This window comes from Phyllobates terribilis, unplaced genomic scaffold, assembly GCF_046119375.1.
Source record: "Phyllobates terribilis strain yellow unplaced genomic scaffold, ASM4611937v1 Scaffold_2__4_contigs__length_985480577, whole genome shotgun sequence".
Lineage (NCBI taxonomy): Eukaryota > Metazoa > Chordata > Amphibia > Anura > Dendrobatidae > Phyllobates > Phyllobates terribilis.
The window spans coordinates 260540341-260556951 of record NW_027362762.1 but is presented as its reverse complement, the minus strand read 5'-3'; the positions used below and the strand labels follow the sequence as shown (position 1 = coordinate 260556951).

Here is a 16611-nt window from a genome sequence, read left to right as displayed (position 1 = left end):
TTGGCGGTTAGTAGGTCGTTGGTGACTTTAGTCAGTGCAGTTTCAGTAGAATGGTGCGGTCGGAAACCAGATTGTAGGCGATCGAAGAGGGAGCTGGAGGAGAGGTGGGAGGACAGCTCAGAATGGACTTGTTGTTCCAGTAGTTTTGAGGCATAGGGAAGAAGTGATATGGGGTGATAGCTAGTCAGAGAGGATGGGTCAAGGGAGGGCTTTTTGAGGATGGGTGTGATTGAGGCATGTTTGAAGCATGAGGGGAAGACACCAGTTGTTAGTGACAGGTTGAAGAGGTGGGCTAGCGCTGGGATGAAGATAATGGTGAGGTTTGGGATGAGGTGGGACGGGATTGGGTCAAGTTTACAGGTGGTGAGGTGTGATTTGGAGAGTAAAGAGGAAAGTTGATCTTCCGTAATGGTGGAGAAGGTGGTTTTGGAGGAGGAGGGTTGAGTAGGTGTGGGGAGGGGCTGTGGGGGCTTTAGGCAAAAGCTTTATCTGATGGTGTCAATCTTCTGCTTGAAGAATGAGGCTGAAATAAGAGGAGAGGGAGGAGTCACTGGGGGATGAAGAAGAGAATTGAAGGTGTTGAATAGTTGTTTAGGGTTGTGAGACAGGGAGGATATGAGAGATGTGAAGTATGTTTGTTTTGCTGCAGTGAGTGTGGACTAGAAGGTAGTGAGGGACTGTTTGAATGCGATGAAGTGCTCATTGGAGTGGGACCTTTTCCATCTACACTCAGCAACCCTGGAGGCCCGTCGCAGTTCTTTAGTTAGGCTGGTGTGCCAGGGTTGTCTGTTGATTGTGCGAGCTTTGGTATGTGTGAGGGGGGTGACCGAATCGAGAGCTGCAGCTGTTGTGGTGTTGTATAAAGTGGCAGCAACATCTGCATCATGTAAGGAACTAATGTCTGTAAGAGGGAGAAGGGATTCAGAGAGTGAGTGTAGGTCAAGGTGTTTGAGATTTCTGCGAGGGTATGCAAGTTTGTGGAGTGGGGATTTTTGCCCTGGAGAGGAGAGGGTAGAGAATGTAAGTAGGTTGTGGTCAGAGAGAGGGAGACTTGAGTTAGAGAGGTTAGATAGGGAACAGAGGCGGGTGAAGATGAGGTCCAGTGTGTGGCAGTCTTTGTGGCTGGGTGTGGAATACCACTGAGTAAGACCGAAGGAGGAAGTGAGGGATAGAAGCTTAGAGGCAGCTGAGAGGGAAGTGTCAATGGGGATGTTAAAGTCGCCCATGAGGATAGTGGGGATGTCAACGGAGAGGAAATGAAGTAGTCAAGTGGTGAAGTGGTCAAAGAAAGTGGTGGTTGATCCTAGGGGACGGTAAATAACAGTCAGTTGGAGGTTGGAGGGGGAGTAGATGCGCACGCAGTGCACTTCAAAAGAGGGGAGAGCAACTGAGGGCGGCAGTGGGATATTGGTGAAGGAGCAGTTATCTGAGAGGAGGAAACCTATTCCTCCACCATGCTTGCCGGTGGTGCGGGGGGGTATGGGAGAGGTGGAATACACCGTACGAAAGTGCAGCAGGAGAGGCCGTGTCAGAGGGGGTGAGCCAGGTTTCAGTGATGCCGAAGAAGGAAAGCTTGCTAGTGATGAAGAGGTCGTGAATGTAGGAAAGTTTGTTGGAGACGGAGCGAGCATTCCATAGAGCTCCTGTTAGAGGGACTGGGGAAGTGGGGGCTGGGCGGATGGGTATAATATTAGAAGGGTTACGAGAGTTTGGGATAGATCGTGGGTAGGAGGTGGAAGTGATTGTAGGGATGTGGTGAGGAGGGCCGGGATGTGGAGAGATGTCGCCGGCAGTGAGAAGGAGCAGAGAAAGCGTTAGTATGTGGGAGCAGGAGAGGGCATGAGGTGGCTGTCTGTGTTTGGAGACAAAGGATTGTATGTTGAGGAATAGCTCTGAGGAGGAGGTGAGGTGGGTGGGGAGAATGGAGGGAAAGATGAAGAGTTCATTACTTGGTGTAGGGATTAGGGGTGGTTGGAAAAGGTGAAGGATTATAAAACATATAAAAACCAACCCAGAATATGATAGTGCAGACCAAAACGGGAAAATGGAAAACACCTTGAGAGGAGCAAATCAAGAAGGGGGAACAAAAACAATTGGAACCTTCAACACTTGGACAGGGAAAAAAAGGCCATAGGTCAGCAAACAGGGAACCGACCATGCAGCAGCATGTTCGGGAATCGAATGCTCAAACCAAGTCATGACAGTAAGTCTCTGACTGATACTGATTTAAAATATTTTTTTGTAAGAACATATTATATCTTAAAGGGAATGAGTCCAGCGCTATAAGTCCATAAAAAAATCCATTCATTTTTCTTTTATTCCATGACTTCAAAGAGAATAAAATCAGTTAGATCACAGTCCAGACATTAAAAACAAACACGTTTCAAAGCAGAACAATGCGTCTTAATCATTGGTGAATGATTAAGACGCATTGTTCTATGACGAAACGCGTTTGTTTTTAATGTCTGGGCTGTGATCTAACTGTTTTTATGCTATTTGAAGTCATGTGATTAAAGAAAAATGGATTTTTTTATGGACTTATAGCGCTGGACTCATTCCCTTTTAAGTTTTGAAAACTTGCCGCACAGCAGGATCCGCGCGCTCCAGAAGGTGGTGAGTAGACACTAAATCTTTTTTGTATGTTTTCAAACATATTATATCACCTTGCTGCTGCTTTCTAGTGCATTAAGAATTAAGAAAACAATGTATAATTGTAATTCTAATGCAGCAGCATGGATGTCAGCTACTACAGATAAGACGACCGATCCCCTGTGGATTGACTTTGAGTCAAATTTTCTGAAATTCCCTGCAAATTCAAACAATTTGAAATTCGGTTTGCAAAGATTGCAGAAAAAAAATTCCCGGCGCCATTTCACAGACTGCTTAAAACTGCAGCAGTCAGAGAGTGGACAAATGATGTCAGGTACAGCTGTGTGGGCTTCCCCATAATCCCGTTCCATATCACATCATATGGTCTAATGAAGTCAATCAGGGGGGCTTGCACAGCCACTATAAAAGATATAGTCTCGCCAAGTAAGGCATTTTAGAATTTTAAAGGCTAGGGATATGAGGTGTGAGTGCACAGGCCACTACATATAGGTCAGAAAAAGGCCTAATTCTGATTGTGGTGTACTATTGCAACGCTGAAGCACACTAAAAATGGGAGTCTTAGTCTTTGGCCACATTCACACATTCAGTATTTGGTCAGTATTTTTCTTCAGTATTTATAACCTTTTATAAATACTGAAGAATTTTTTCATCAGAATTGAGTGATTCCATAATTTTTTCCCTGTGCTTGGTCTGAAAAAAATTACCCTTACTGAGTACCACATTTTTTATTTTGATTTCTGTTAGTGTTTCTTAAAGCCATAAAGTTGCCATTTGAAATTACTTTAGTTTTGTGCCATATCTGTGATCTGCTTTTTTTCAACAACATTAAACATCTGAATGAACATCCTCCGAGCCCGGTGATTCCATAATTTTTGCCAGGGGTTTTAAAAAGGGAAAACATAAGTTTATTGGCCAGAGCTTTATATCACATTATATAACCCGCACAATGATCGCTCTAAAGAAAAAAAAAAGAATATAAAACACAGGCAGAATTGTGGTCTTTTCTTTCATCCTACCTCATAAGAACAGAATAAAGTGAGATAAAAAACAGTCAAACGTTCCTCAAACTACTCTGTTAAATCCCCTCCAGCTTCAATCCTGATGCTCAGGTGGTCCTTGATGGTCATTGTTTAGTTTGCAGCTATACAGTTGTGCTCAAAAGTTTACGTACCCAGGCAGAAATTTTCCTTTCTTGACCTTGTTTCAGAGAACATGAATGATAACAAAAAAACTTTTTCTCCAGTCATGGTTATTGGTTGGGTGAAGCCATTTATTGTTAAACTACTGTGTTTTCTCTTTTTAAATCTTAATGACAACCAAAAACATCTAAATGACCCTGATCAAAAGTTCACATACCCTGGTGATTTTGGCCTGATAACATGCACAGAATTTGACACAAATGGGTTTGAATAGCTACTAAAGGTAACATCCTCACCTGTGACCTGTTTGCTTTTAATCAGTGTGTGTGCATAAAATCTTAGTGATTTTCTGGGATCCATACAGACTCTTGCATCTTTCATCCATCCACTGACGTTTCTGGATTGTGAGTCATGGGGAAAGCAAAAGAATTGTCAACGGATCTATGGGAAAAGGTGGTTGAACTGTATAACACAGGAAATGGATACAAAAAGATATCCAAGGAATTGATAATGCCAGTCAGCAGCATTCAAACTGTGATTAACAAATGGAAAATCATGGGCTCTGTAAAAAACAAACCACAGTCAGGTAGACCAACAAGAATTTCGGCCACAACTGCCAGGAAAATTGTTCGGGATGCAAAGAAAAACCCACAAATAAAATCTGCTGAAATTCATGACTCTCTGAAAACTAGCGGTGTGGCGTTTCAAGATGCACAATAAGGAGGCACTTGAAGAAAAATGAGCTGCATGGTTGAGTCGCCAGAAGAAAGCCATTACTGTGCAAATGCCACAAAGTATCTCACCAACAATATGCCAAACAGCACAGAGACAAGCCTCAAAACTTCTGGAACAAGGTAATTTGGAGTGATGAGACCAAAATTTAACTTTTTGGCCACAACCATAACTGTTACATTTGGAGAGAGGTCAACAAGGCCTATGATGAAAGCAACACCATTCCTACAGTAAAGCATAGAGGTGGATCGCTGATGTTTTGGGGATGTGTGAGCTACAAATGCACAGGAAACTTGGTAAAAGTTGAAGGAAAGATGAATGCAGCACGTTATCAACAAATACTGGAGGCAAATTTGCACTCATCAGCCCGGAAGCTGTGCATAGGACTTACTTGGATGTTCAAACATGACAACGATCCAAAAACACAAGACCAAGTCGACTGTCATTGACTACAGCAGAACAAAGTGAAGGTTCTGGAGTGGCCATCTCAGTCTCCTGACCTCAGTATCATTGAGCCACTCTGGGGAGATCTCAAGCACGAAGTTCATGCTAGACAGCCCAGGAATTTACAGGAACTGGAGGCTTTTTGCCAAGACAAATGGGCAGCTTTTCCATCTGAGAAATTAAAGAACCTCATCCACAACTATCACAAAAGACTTCAAGCTGTCATTGATGTTAGAGGGGGCAATACACGGCATTAAAAACTGGGGTATGTGAACTTTTGATCAGGGTCATTTGGATGTTTTTAGTTGTCATTAAGATTTAAAAAGAGAAAACACAGTAGTTTGACAATAAATGACTTCAGCCAACCAATAACCATAAGTAGAGAAAAAGTTTTTTGTTATCATTCATATTCTCTGAAACAAAGTCAAGAAAGGAAAAATTCGGCCGGGGTATGTAAACTTTTGAGCACAACAGTAACATACGGTCCATCCACAAGGGCACCGCAGGCAAGTGCTAAGACTGGCAGAGACTACAGGAGCCGTTTGGGTTTAACTTTTTCATTCTCTTTTTTTTTTAAATGTCATAAAACAACCTCATGGTTTGTCCACACAGAATTTATTTGCAAAGTGACAGTATTTGCACCAATTTGTGTGGATTTTGCTGCGCAATTGCTGCAGATTTACTTAAATAAACAAAACGATGATGCATGTTTGGCGTCAATGTAATCATACTGGTCTGAAAATTCATATCGCCAGTTCATTAACATGAAAATCCCGAAACACATGTTTTTTTTCTCAGTTTCGGTGCACTTGGAATTTTTTTCTTCTTTCCAGTACTTCACATGATAAAAGGGATAGTGTCATTTAAAAGTACAAGCCTTTATATGGCTATATTGACAGAGAAATAAAAAAATTATATCCGAATAAATGAAAGTGCAAATTCATCGGAAAATTGCTTGCTTGGGAAGAGGTTTCAAAACAAAAATTACAAATTTGAATATATTAACCCCTTAATAACATTTGACGTACTAATACGCGTCTGTGCCCTGGGACTTAAGAGCCAGACCCGTATTAGTACGTCATGGCGATCGCGCGCGCACACAGGCTGTGCGGGCGTGATCGCCGCCGGGTGTCAGCTGATTGTCACAGCTGACTCCCGGTACTATGTTCAGGGAGCAGTCCTGCACCGCTCCCAGCACATTAACCCCCGTTATGCTGCGATCGAAGTCGATCGAAATCGATCGCGGCATTGCGGGGGCAAGGGGAGGTGATCGGCGATACTCACCTCCTCTTCCGGCTTCCAGCGCAGACTGCAGCGGCTTCCCGGGTGTTGCCATGACGACCCGATGTCGTCATGACAACATCCGGGTCACCAGAGAGCAGGAAGATTGCTTGGACATGCGCAGTGCATCTCCAAGCAATCTTAACACTGTGCACTTCTGACAGCCTGCATGGCATAGGGATGGTGCTCCATTCCTATGCCATGCAGGCGATCAGAAAAAAAAAAGTGAAAGTCCCAGAGTGGGACAAAGTAATAAGGTGTACAAACTGTCTGAAAGTGGAAAAAAAAAAAAAAAATGTGCAAAAATATTATAAAAAAATAAAAAAAATAATACACCAAAAATAAAAATATAATGTACCCATCAATAAATATTGTTATAAAAAAAATAAAAAAAAAACAATAAAAGTACACATATTTGGTATCGCCGCGTCCGGAACAGCCTGACCTATAAAACTGTCCCACTAGTTAACCCCTTCAGTGAACACGGTAAAAAAAAAAAAAAAAAACGCAGCAAAAAACAATGCTTTATCACCATACTGCCAAACAAAAAGTGGAATAACACGCGATCAAAAAGACGCATATAAATAAAAATGATACCGCTGAAAACGTCATCTCGTCCCACAAAAAGCAAGCCGCCATACAGCTCCATCAGCTGAAAAATAAAAAAGTTTCAGCTCTCAGAATAAAGCGATGCTAAAAAATATTTTTTTCTATAAAATAGCTTTTATTGTGTATAAGCGCCAAAACATAGAAAATTTATACAAATGTGGTACCGCTGTAAACGTACTGACCCGAAGAATAAAGCTACCTCATCACAGAATAAAAAAAAAAAAAAAACAATTCCTGAATTGTTGGTTTTTGTTTATTCTGCCTCCCAAAAATCGGAATAGAAAGCGATCTGAAAATGGCACCAATAACAACATCAAGTCATCCCGCAAAAAACGAGCCGTCACATGACTGTCTGCCAAAATCTGGAAAAATTATAGCTCTCAAAATATGGCGATGCAAAAACTAGATTTTACAAAAAATGCGTCTTTTAGTGTGTGACAGCTGTCAGTCATAAAAACCCCATATGATTCTGGCATTGCTGTAATCACACTGACCCGAAGAATAAAGTCGTCTAATCACTTATACCGCACAAGGAACGGCGTCAAAAATAAACTCTTGGGTTAGGATTGGGCTAGGGTTAGGGCTGGGTTTGGGGCTAGGATTGTGCTGGGGCTAGGGTTGTGCTGGGGCTAGGGTTGTGCTAGGGCTAGGGTTGTGCTAGGGCTAGGGCTGGGGTTGGGATTTTTTTCAAAAGTAAGAAAAAAAGATGACGATATGGTGACTAGTGTTGAGAGCAAGTGCTCGCTACTTGAGTTTGCATCGGGTGCTCTGGTATGCATTGAGTATCGTGGGTATTTGAGTGACATGCTCGAGTCTCTGCCCCATATGCTTCGCGGCCAAAAAACTTTACGGGGATTGCCTGCCATGCACGAGCGATCCCCGCATGTTTTTTTTTGGGTGCCTAATAACCGTGAAACATGCGGAGCAGGGACTCGAGCATGTCACTCAAGCACACGCTGTACATGGTGCATACCTGAGTACCCGATGCAAACTCAAGTAGCGAGCACTTGCGCTCAAGAATAATGACAACTTATTCAATATGATGACCTAATGTAAACAAATTCTGTGCCGTACCTCTGGGTTCAAAATGTTCACTATACCCTTAATAAAATCCTTGAGGGGTATAGTTTCCAAAATGGGGACACTTGTGGGGGAGCTCCACTGTTTAGGCACATCACGGGCTCTCCAAACGCGACATGGTGTCCGCTAACAAATTGAATGGAAAATCGGCTCAAATTGTTAGCGGACGCCATGTTGCATTTGGAGAGCCCCTGTGTGCCCAAACATTGGAGCTCCCCCACAAGTGACCCCATTTTGGAAACTAGACCCCCCAAGGCACCTATCTAGATGCATAGTAAGCACTTGGAACCCCCAGGTGCTTCACAAATTGATTCGTAAAAATGAAAAAGTGAAAAAAAAACACTTTTTCATTTTTATGAATCAATTTGTGAAGCACCTGGGGTTCCAAGTGCTCACTATGCATCTAGAAAGGTGCCTTGGGGGGTCTAGTTTCCAAAATGGGGTCACTTGTGGGGGAGCTCCAATGTTTGGGCACACAGGGACTCTCTAAATGCAACATGGTATCCGCTAACAAATTGAATGGAAAATCGGCTCAAATTGTTAGCGGACAGCACATTGCGTTTGGAGAGCCCCTCTGTGCCCAAACTTTGGAGCTCCCCCACAAGTGACCCCATTTTGGAAACTAGACCCCCCAAGGCACCTATCTAGATGCATAGTAAGCACTTGGAACCCCCAGGTGCTTCACAAATTGATTCGTAAAAATGAAAAAGTGAAAAAAAAAACACTTTTTCATTTTTATGAATCAATTTGTGAAGCACCTGGGGTTCCAAGTGCTCACTATGCATCTAGAAAGGTGCCTTGGGGGTCTAGTTTCCAAAATGGGGTCACTTGTGGGGGAGCTCCAATGTTTGGGCACACAGGGACTCTCCAAATGCAACATGATATCCGCTAACAAATTGTCGGCTGAAATTGTTAGCGGATATCATGTTGCATTTGGAGAGTCCCTGTGTGCCCAAACATTGGAGCTCCCCCACAAGTGACCCCATTTTGGAAACTAGACCCCCCAAGGCACCTATCTAGATGCATAGTGAGCATTTGGAACCCCAGGTGCTTCACAAATTGATTCATAAAAATGAAAAAGTGTTTTTTTTTTCACTTTTTCATTTTTACGAATCAATTTGTGAAGCACCTGGGGGTTCCAAGTGCTCACTATGCATCTAGAAAGGTGCCTTGGGGGGTCTAGTTTCCAAAATGGGGTCACTTGTGGGGGAGCTCCAAAGTTTGGGCACAGAGGGGCTCTCCAAACGCAATGTGGTGTCCGCTAACAATTTGAGCCGATTTTCCATTCAATTTGTTAGCGGATACCATGTTGCATTTAGAGAGTCCCTGTGTGCCCAAACATTGGAGCTCCCCCACAAGTGACCCCATTTTGGAAACTAGACCCCCCAAGGCACCTATCTAGATGCATAGTGAGCACTTGGAACCCCTAGGTGCTTCACAAATTGATTCGTAAAAATGAAAAAGTGTTTTTTTTTTCACTTTTTCATTTTTACGAATCAATTTGTGAAGCACCTGGGGGTTCCAAGTGCTCACTATGCATCTAGAAAGGTGCCTTGGGGGGTCTAGTTTCCAAAATAGGGTCACTTGTGGGGGAGCTCCAAAGTTTGGGCACAGAGGGGCTCTCCAAACGCAATGTGGTGTCCGCTAACAATTTGAGCCGATTTTCCATTCAATTTGTTAGCGGATACCATGTTGCATTTAGAGAGTCCCTGTGTGCCCAAACATTGGAGCTCCCGCACAAGTGACCCCATTTTGGAAACTAGACCCCCCAAGGCACCTATCTAGATGCATAGTGAGCACTTGGAACCCCTAGGTGCTTCACAAATTGATTCGTAAAAATGAAATAGTGAAAAAAAAACCACTTTTTCATTTTTATGAATCAATTTGTGAAGCACCTGGGGTTCCAAGTGCTCACTATGCATCTAGAAAGGTGCCTTGGGGGGTCTAGTTTCCAAAATGGGGTCACTTGTGGGGGAGCTCCAAAGTTTGGGCACACAGGGGCTCTCCAAACAGAACATGGTGTCCGCTAATTATTCAAGCAAATTTTACAATCAAAAAGTCAAATGGCGCTCCTTCCCTTCCGAGCCCTGCCGTGCGCCCAAACAGTGTTTCTTCCCCAAATATTGGGTATTTGCGTGCCCAGGGGAAATTGCACAACAAATTTTGGGGTCCATTTTTTCTTGTTACCCCTGTGAAAATAAAAAAAATTGGGTCTAAAGTAACATTTTTGTGAAAAAAGTTAAATGTTCATTTTTTTCTTCCACATTCAAAAAATTCCTGTGAATCACCTGAAGGGTTAATAAAGTTCTTGAATGTGGTTTTGAGCACCTTGAGGGGTGCAGTTTTTAGAATGGTGTCACTTTTGGGTATTTTCTGTCATAAAGACCTCTCAAAGTGACTTCAAATGTGATGTGGTCCCTAAAAAAATGGTTTTATAAATTTTGTTGGAAAAATGAGAAATCGCTGGTCAACTTTTAACCCTTATAGCTCCCTAACTAAAAAAAATTTTGGTTCCAAAATTGTGCTGATGTAAAGTAGACATGTGGGAAATGTTATTTATTAACTCTTTTGTGTGACATATCGCTCTGATTTCAGGGCTTAAAAATTCAAATTTTGAAAATCGCAAAATTTTCAAAATTTTTGCCAAATTTCCGTTTTTTTCACAAATAAACGCAAGTGATATCGAAGAAATTTTTCCACAATCATGAAGTACAATATGTCACGAAAAAACAATCTCAGAATCAGGGGGATCCGTTGAAGCGTTCCAGAGTAATTACCTCATAAAGTGACAGTGGTCAGAATTGTAAAAATTGGCCCGGTCATTAACGTGCAAACCACCCGCGGGGCTTAAGGGGTTAAACACAAGTTTTACTTATTGCATAACTATTTTAATATTCCAATTTGGCAACTGTAAACCCTAAAAATACTCTGTGGGCTGTTGCAGCATTTTTATGTCATGTTCCTACCTTCTTACATTTGTTGTTACATTTTCCTTTTTTGGCCAGGGCTCATTAAACTTATTTAAGGAAAATATTTCAAAAAAATTATTATACTAAATCAAGGCATTTAAGTGTGCAGGTCTGTTTTGGCACACCTGTTAAAGGGGTTATCAGGAACTGTAACCTAATTAACTGGTTTATGTTTGAGCCTCTCCAGACATGCAACTTCATAGAAGTACATCAGCAAAATGGTCATAAAAGTTATGGACAAACAAGTATTGATTCATCTAGCCATTAATATTTGTACAGTGATAGAATTATCATAATTTAGTCTCTTGTCACCAGTTCCATAGATCTGATATAAATATACTTTTAGACTTATTTGAAGAGGTTTTACAAAAATATTGCATACACAGTTTAACAATTGCAAAGATTTTTCCACAGTACCTTTTGTATTGCCCTCACTTCTGGCATAGCACCTTTTGTACAATATTAAAAGTAAATGGCAAAATGACTGATCAGCCATTTCAGTGTCTGGTGTGGCTACTTCATTACTGCATTATGAATTAAGGAAATAAAGGGTTTGGAGTTGCCTCTAGATGTTGAAACTGGAAAAACTCAACATGAAATCCAGAGTTTATCAATGCAAGTGAGACCATCATTAAACATCTTCTTACAGTGTGCAATGTGTAGCATTAAACCACCGCCACATGCTTGCCGGTCGATGGTCGTCTAATAGCATGTGTACAGGTCAGCTCGGCTTCAAATACACACTGAATGATCTGTTATTAATCATTCAGTGCTCATAGGTTGCCATTGTTCTCAGCAATCATGATACCTGTTTACGCGGGATAATGCACTTCCAAGAATGATGATCTTTTGTTCACTTGTCAGGTGTTTAGCAGCCTGTTTAGACTGCACAATTATTGGAAAATGAGCATTCCTGGAAATGCTCATTTTCGATAATTGTGCAGTGTAAATGGGCTTTAAAATGGTTGTCTGGTCTTCAGCTACAAGTCGGCAGTCACTCTATGTGACTGCAAACTTGTGAATCCTCACATCACGCGCACTGCTCCCTGTGAGGATTCATAAGTCTGCAGTCACATAGAGCAGACTTGTAGTCTAAGACCAGACAACCCATTTGAGCTAAAACAGAATGACAAAACAATGACATAAGAAAGAGAGGCAGCAGATACCTTAGGAGTGACCATATCAACAATTTGGCACATTTATAATAAGAAGGAATACATTTGCAAGCTCAGTAACAAAAGTTCAGGATTCAGGAATGCCACAAAAGACAGCTGTATATAATGATCACAGAATTCTTTTATTTATAAAGAAAAAAGTGCTTTCACAATGATGCATCCATCTCCCATCTCCTTGGGAGTGTTCTTCACTTACATATAACAAAGTCCACAATCACTAGAGATTTGCTTCACTCTGATTAGGCCTTTGACATTGTACCGTTGTAATGTAATGACTTTATAATTTAAGGACATACATTCACCTGATTCTAGTCAGTGCCTTGGGGGACACACGTTGTGGCATTGAGACATGCACCGCAACGGCACTTCGCGTAATAACTTCAAAGGCCTACTTGGCGCAGAGTGAAGCAGGCCAAAGAAGATGCGCACAATTGAGGACAGCGGAAAGAAGAGGCCCGGAGGACTGGACAGTGGGCTGTGAGGGTGGCGGTACAGGTGAGCGGTGAGTATGTATTTTTTTATCTTTTTGCCGACCTTCTATAGTTCAGCAAAATGGTGTCCAACTGACCTACAAAACAAATTTATATTCTGCAGAATCATAATTTTTGTCAAATTCAATTGTACTTGAACAAATTTGCTAATTTCTAATTAGGATCAGTTTACATTGGCTTCATTGTGTCATTTTAACAGGAGCCGTGACCGATTATTCCTGATAGATCCCATTAAATGACAGTACTATAAATCACTATCCATCAGATTTCCTTATTTATTGTGCTTTCTTACCATATTCCGTAGTGCTTTACAGACATCATCATCACTGTCCCTACTGGGGCTCACAATCTCGATACCATATCAGTATGTCTTTGGTGTGTGGGAGGAAACCAGAGAACCCTGAGGAAACCTACGAAACACGGGGAGAACATTTTAGATGTTGCCTTGATCACTGGACCATGGGACTGAAAAGCAACAGTGCTAACCACTGATCCACCATGAGGCTGACTTTGTTTTCTGGTAAAATACTGCTGCATTCTACTCTATTCTGAAGCAAAGTGCAATGAAATGCAGACACAATACTGAGCTCCAGGGATTCTACTCAATCGAACTACTATCTGATCCACTGTTAAATGAACTGAGAGATCCGGGTATTGTGGTAAAAGAGATACTACATTGTGGCCACATTACAGCCTTCTGACACCGGCCTTTGTAAAATGCTGCAAAATACAAATGAAAACCTCAATCGTGAAAATATTCATCATTTGTCTGATCCCTGAAGGCTGCACCTGCTGTATTTTCTCATAATGTGTTTCATCTTCTTCTATTTATTGATTGTGTGAGTCTCTTTCAAAGCTTTTATCTCTCTGTATGTTATTAGAAATGAAATGTAAATAATTTGCAAAATTCTGTTATTTTTCTTCATTCTTTTGTACTGAATCTATGTCTTGTGTTTTCCTACTTGCTCCTTTGGTTTATTTTTCCCTACAAAAGCAGATTGCAACATAACATAACATCATATACCTAACAGTTTTAGGCTAATAAGGTACTTTTATCTCTAATTTACAGATCTCTCTAAGGTGCAGTGAGCCAATCACAATATCATAGGAATATTTGAGACATTACCAATGTTGTCTTTCATCTAGCTCCTATGAAATGTGTATGTACCGTACATCTGATTCTTCCACCCCGGTGTTTGTTTATTCACGTCTCCAGCCTTGCACTATGATTGTGTCTAAAGCCTGGACTAAATTAATGTTCTACAATCAAAACATCCTTGATGTTCTGAAGCATGTTTTTTTGGACACTGCCTAGAGAATAAAAGGTAGACTACAAAAAATGGCTAATAAAGTGCATTAAGATATTTCTCAAAACAAAACATATTAACCCCAATCTATTGATAGAACAGCCGGTGCTTCACAAAGACAATGTCTTCAAAATGTTGTTAAGTGGCTAAGGGTTAAATTAAAGGGCAGTCGCAAGTCAAAAGAACCCAGGGAGCATCCAAGGTGAAAAAGCACATGTGGTGCAACCCTTTCAGTGTTTGAAACTATTTTTGGAATTGCTCCCAATGTTTTGTTCACACCAGCGGGTGGTTTAAGAGATAATCCCAGAGAGATTCAGGGGCCGATTTTCAAACACCAGTGGGTTGTTTGTGTAACTTTTTGTCTGAGTTCAAAGTGAAGTTCTGTCTGTGGCATATTGTACCCTGCAGACAGTCCACCTAAGATTGAGCACCATGCCTTACAATGAGTATAGCATGGGATTTAAGAGGAAAGCGTTTTGCAAGTATATCATTCATTAACAAATCCAACAAATCTGTGAAAATTTGTGCAGGTGCTTCAGATCTGGTTTCAAGCTAAAATAAATATCTCTATTTAAGGCCAAATTTCCGATATTTAAGCATCAGACCAAAATAGGTATTCAGTGTCTTTTGAGATAGGAGGTGGAGGGATACGAGTATCAGGAAACAAGAAGGAATAATGTAGCAGTAAAGAAGCTGAGAGAAGAATATACAAAGAACCAAAGAACTGAATACAGAAATGGGCAGAAAAGCCTCTTCCGGCAGTACACAAATTATAATAATAATATTTTTTTATTTCTATAGCGCCAACACATTCCGCAGCACTTTACATTTTAGAGGGGACTTGTACAGACAATAAAAGACATTACAGAATAACAATAGTCACATAAATCAACAGATACCAGGAGGAGAGAGGGCCCTGCTCGCAAGCTTACAATCTATGAGTTTGTCATAATACAAACCAGTAGGCAATCTATGTATCACTATATGGTCCCTGTATGAAAGTTTTACTACCACAATAAGATACTGCATGTCTCTTCTTTTCCATAAATTTTCATGGAATCTACGTTAAATTGGAGGGTCATGGTGGTACAACATGGGATGTTAGCAGTCTATACGTAGGTTTACAAGAGCATATACAAATCGTTTAGCGCTTCATCCATCCAGAAAAGTGGGACAATTTTTTTTACACTTGTCATCCGTATGAAATCCATTTTTTTTAACGGCAGATATTGATCATTTACAGTTTCCTATGTTACAGAATTGCAAAGTATCCATAAAAATCAAATGCTATACTATGACTCCATATGGCATCAGATTTTTTTTACGCACCCATAGACTTGAATGGGTGTCTCATCTAACTTACAGAAGATACTAGTTCATGCTGTGTTTTTTCACAGACAGCACTTGGACCAAAAATACAGTAGTGTGAACGAGTCCTATGTGTGATAAATATCCCGCATAGGTTATACAAATGAGACCCATAGAGTATAGTAGACTAGTAGAATTGATTTTTGGACTCTTGGAGCTGTGTGGAGCTCTTGTGACCTCTGAATCTTTGAACGACAGAAATGTGAACTTACAACTTTATTATTCCTTATTTCCATATATAAAATGGCATTATCTTGTACTGCTATTAATCGTTCCATTAACTAAAAGGTTTTCAGCAAAATGTAATAAATATTGACATAGGAGAAATAAACTGCAATTTTTCATCCTAATATGACAGGAAAGCGGATTAGAAAATGGTTCAAATAAAATGTATATGAAGACGGGGAGGAATCATGCACAAGGGACGGGAGAGAAGGTTTCGTCTATTATCCATGATTTTATCCATTTATTTATTAATATAGTTGTATGTGATATCTATGCAGAGGGCAGCCACATCTAGCGTGTTGTCAACAATAATGAACAAAAAATCAACCAGAATGAAAGAACTTCAGGCCAAGTGCCTATTTACCTACCAGTAAGCAGTAATTCTGGATAGACTCATAGACACTGAATTTGTCCTGCTTGCTGACATCTCCTAGAGCACACATGTCAAATTCTGGACCGTGGGCCATATCTGGCCTGCAGGGTGATTATATTTGGTCCACGATGCAAGCATCCTGGATGCCATAACAGTTGAAAGCAGTGATGGAAGAGGGAGCCATCAGCTGTCGCTCCCTCCACCATCATTCTCCCTCTGCATCGGACGTCTCAGTGCAACCGCCGTGATGACATTACTATTTCACACCCACTGTGCCGAGCAGTGGAGAGCTTCAGAGTGCTCACAGCCAGACCAGAGCAGTGGGGGAACGAGGAGAGGCGAGTATTTTATTTCATTTTTTTTAATGTGGGGCCATTATACTGTATGGAGGACTACGTGGAGCCCATTATTCTATATAGAGGACTATGTGGGGAAATTATTCTGTATGGAGGACTATGTGGGGCCATTATACTGTATGGAGGACTATGTGAGGCCCATAAGACTGTATATAAGACTATGTGGGGCCCATTATACTTTATGGAGGACTATATGGGCCCATTATACTGTATGGAGGACTATGTTGGGCCCATTATACTGTATGGAGGATCATGTAGGCCCATTATACTCTATGGAGGACTATGCAGGGGCTATTATACTTTATTGAGGACTATGTGGGGCCATTATTCTGTATGGAGGACAAAATGTCGGGCTATTATACTGTATGGAGGACTATGTGGGGCTCATTATACTGTATAAAGGTCTGTGTGGAGCCATTATACTCTATGGAGGATTATGTGCGGCCATTATA

At 41.2% G+C, this 16611-nt stretch overlaps 1 long non-coding RNA gene across 2 annotated transcripts in view; it reads left to right on the top strand.

Annotated features, from left to right (window-relative positions):
* Positions 1-13366, top strand: part of LOC141251470 (uncharacterized) — a 57032-nt gene extending 43666 nt beyond the window's left edge. For both annotated transcript variants that reach the window (XR_012313195.1, XR_012313196.1), the window contains exons 4-5: positions 12329-12541; positions 12835-13366. This is a non-coding gene — a long non-coding RNA (uncharacterized lncRNA). The remainder of the gene's footprint in view (positions 1-12328; positions 12542-12834) is intronic.
* The last annotated feature ends 3245 nt before the right edge of the window (positions 13367-16611 follow it).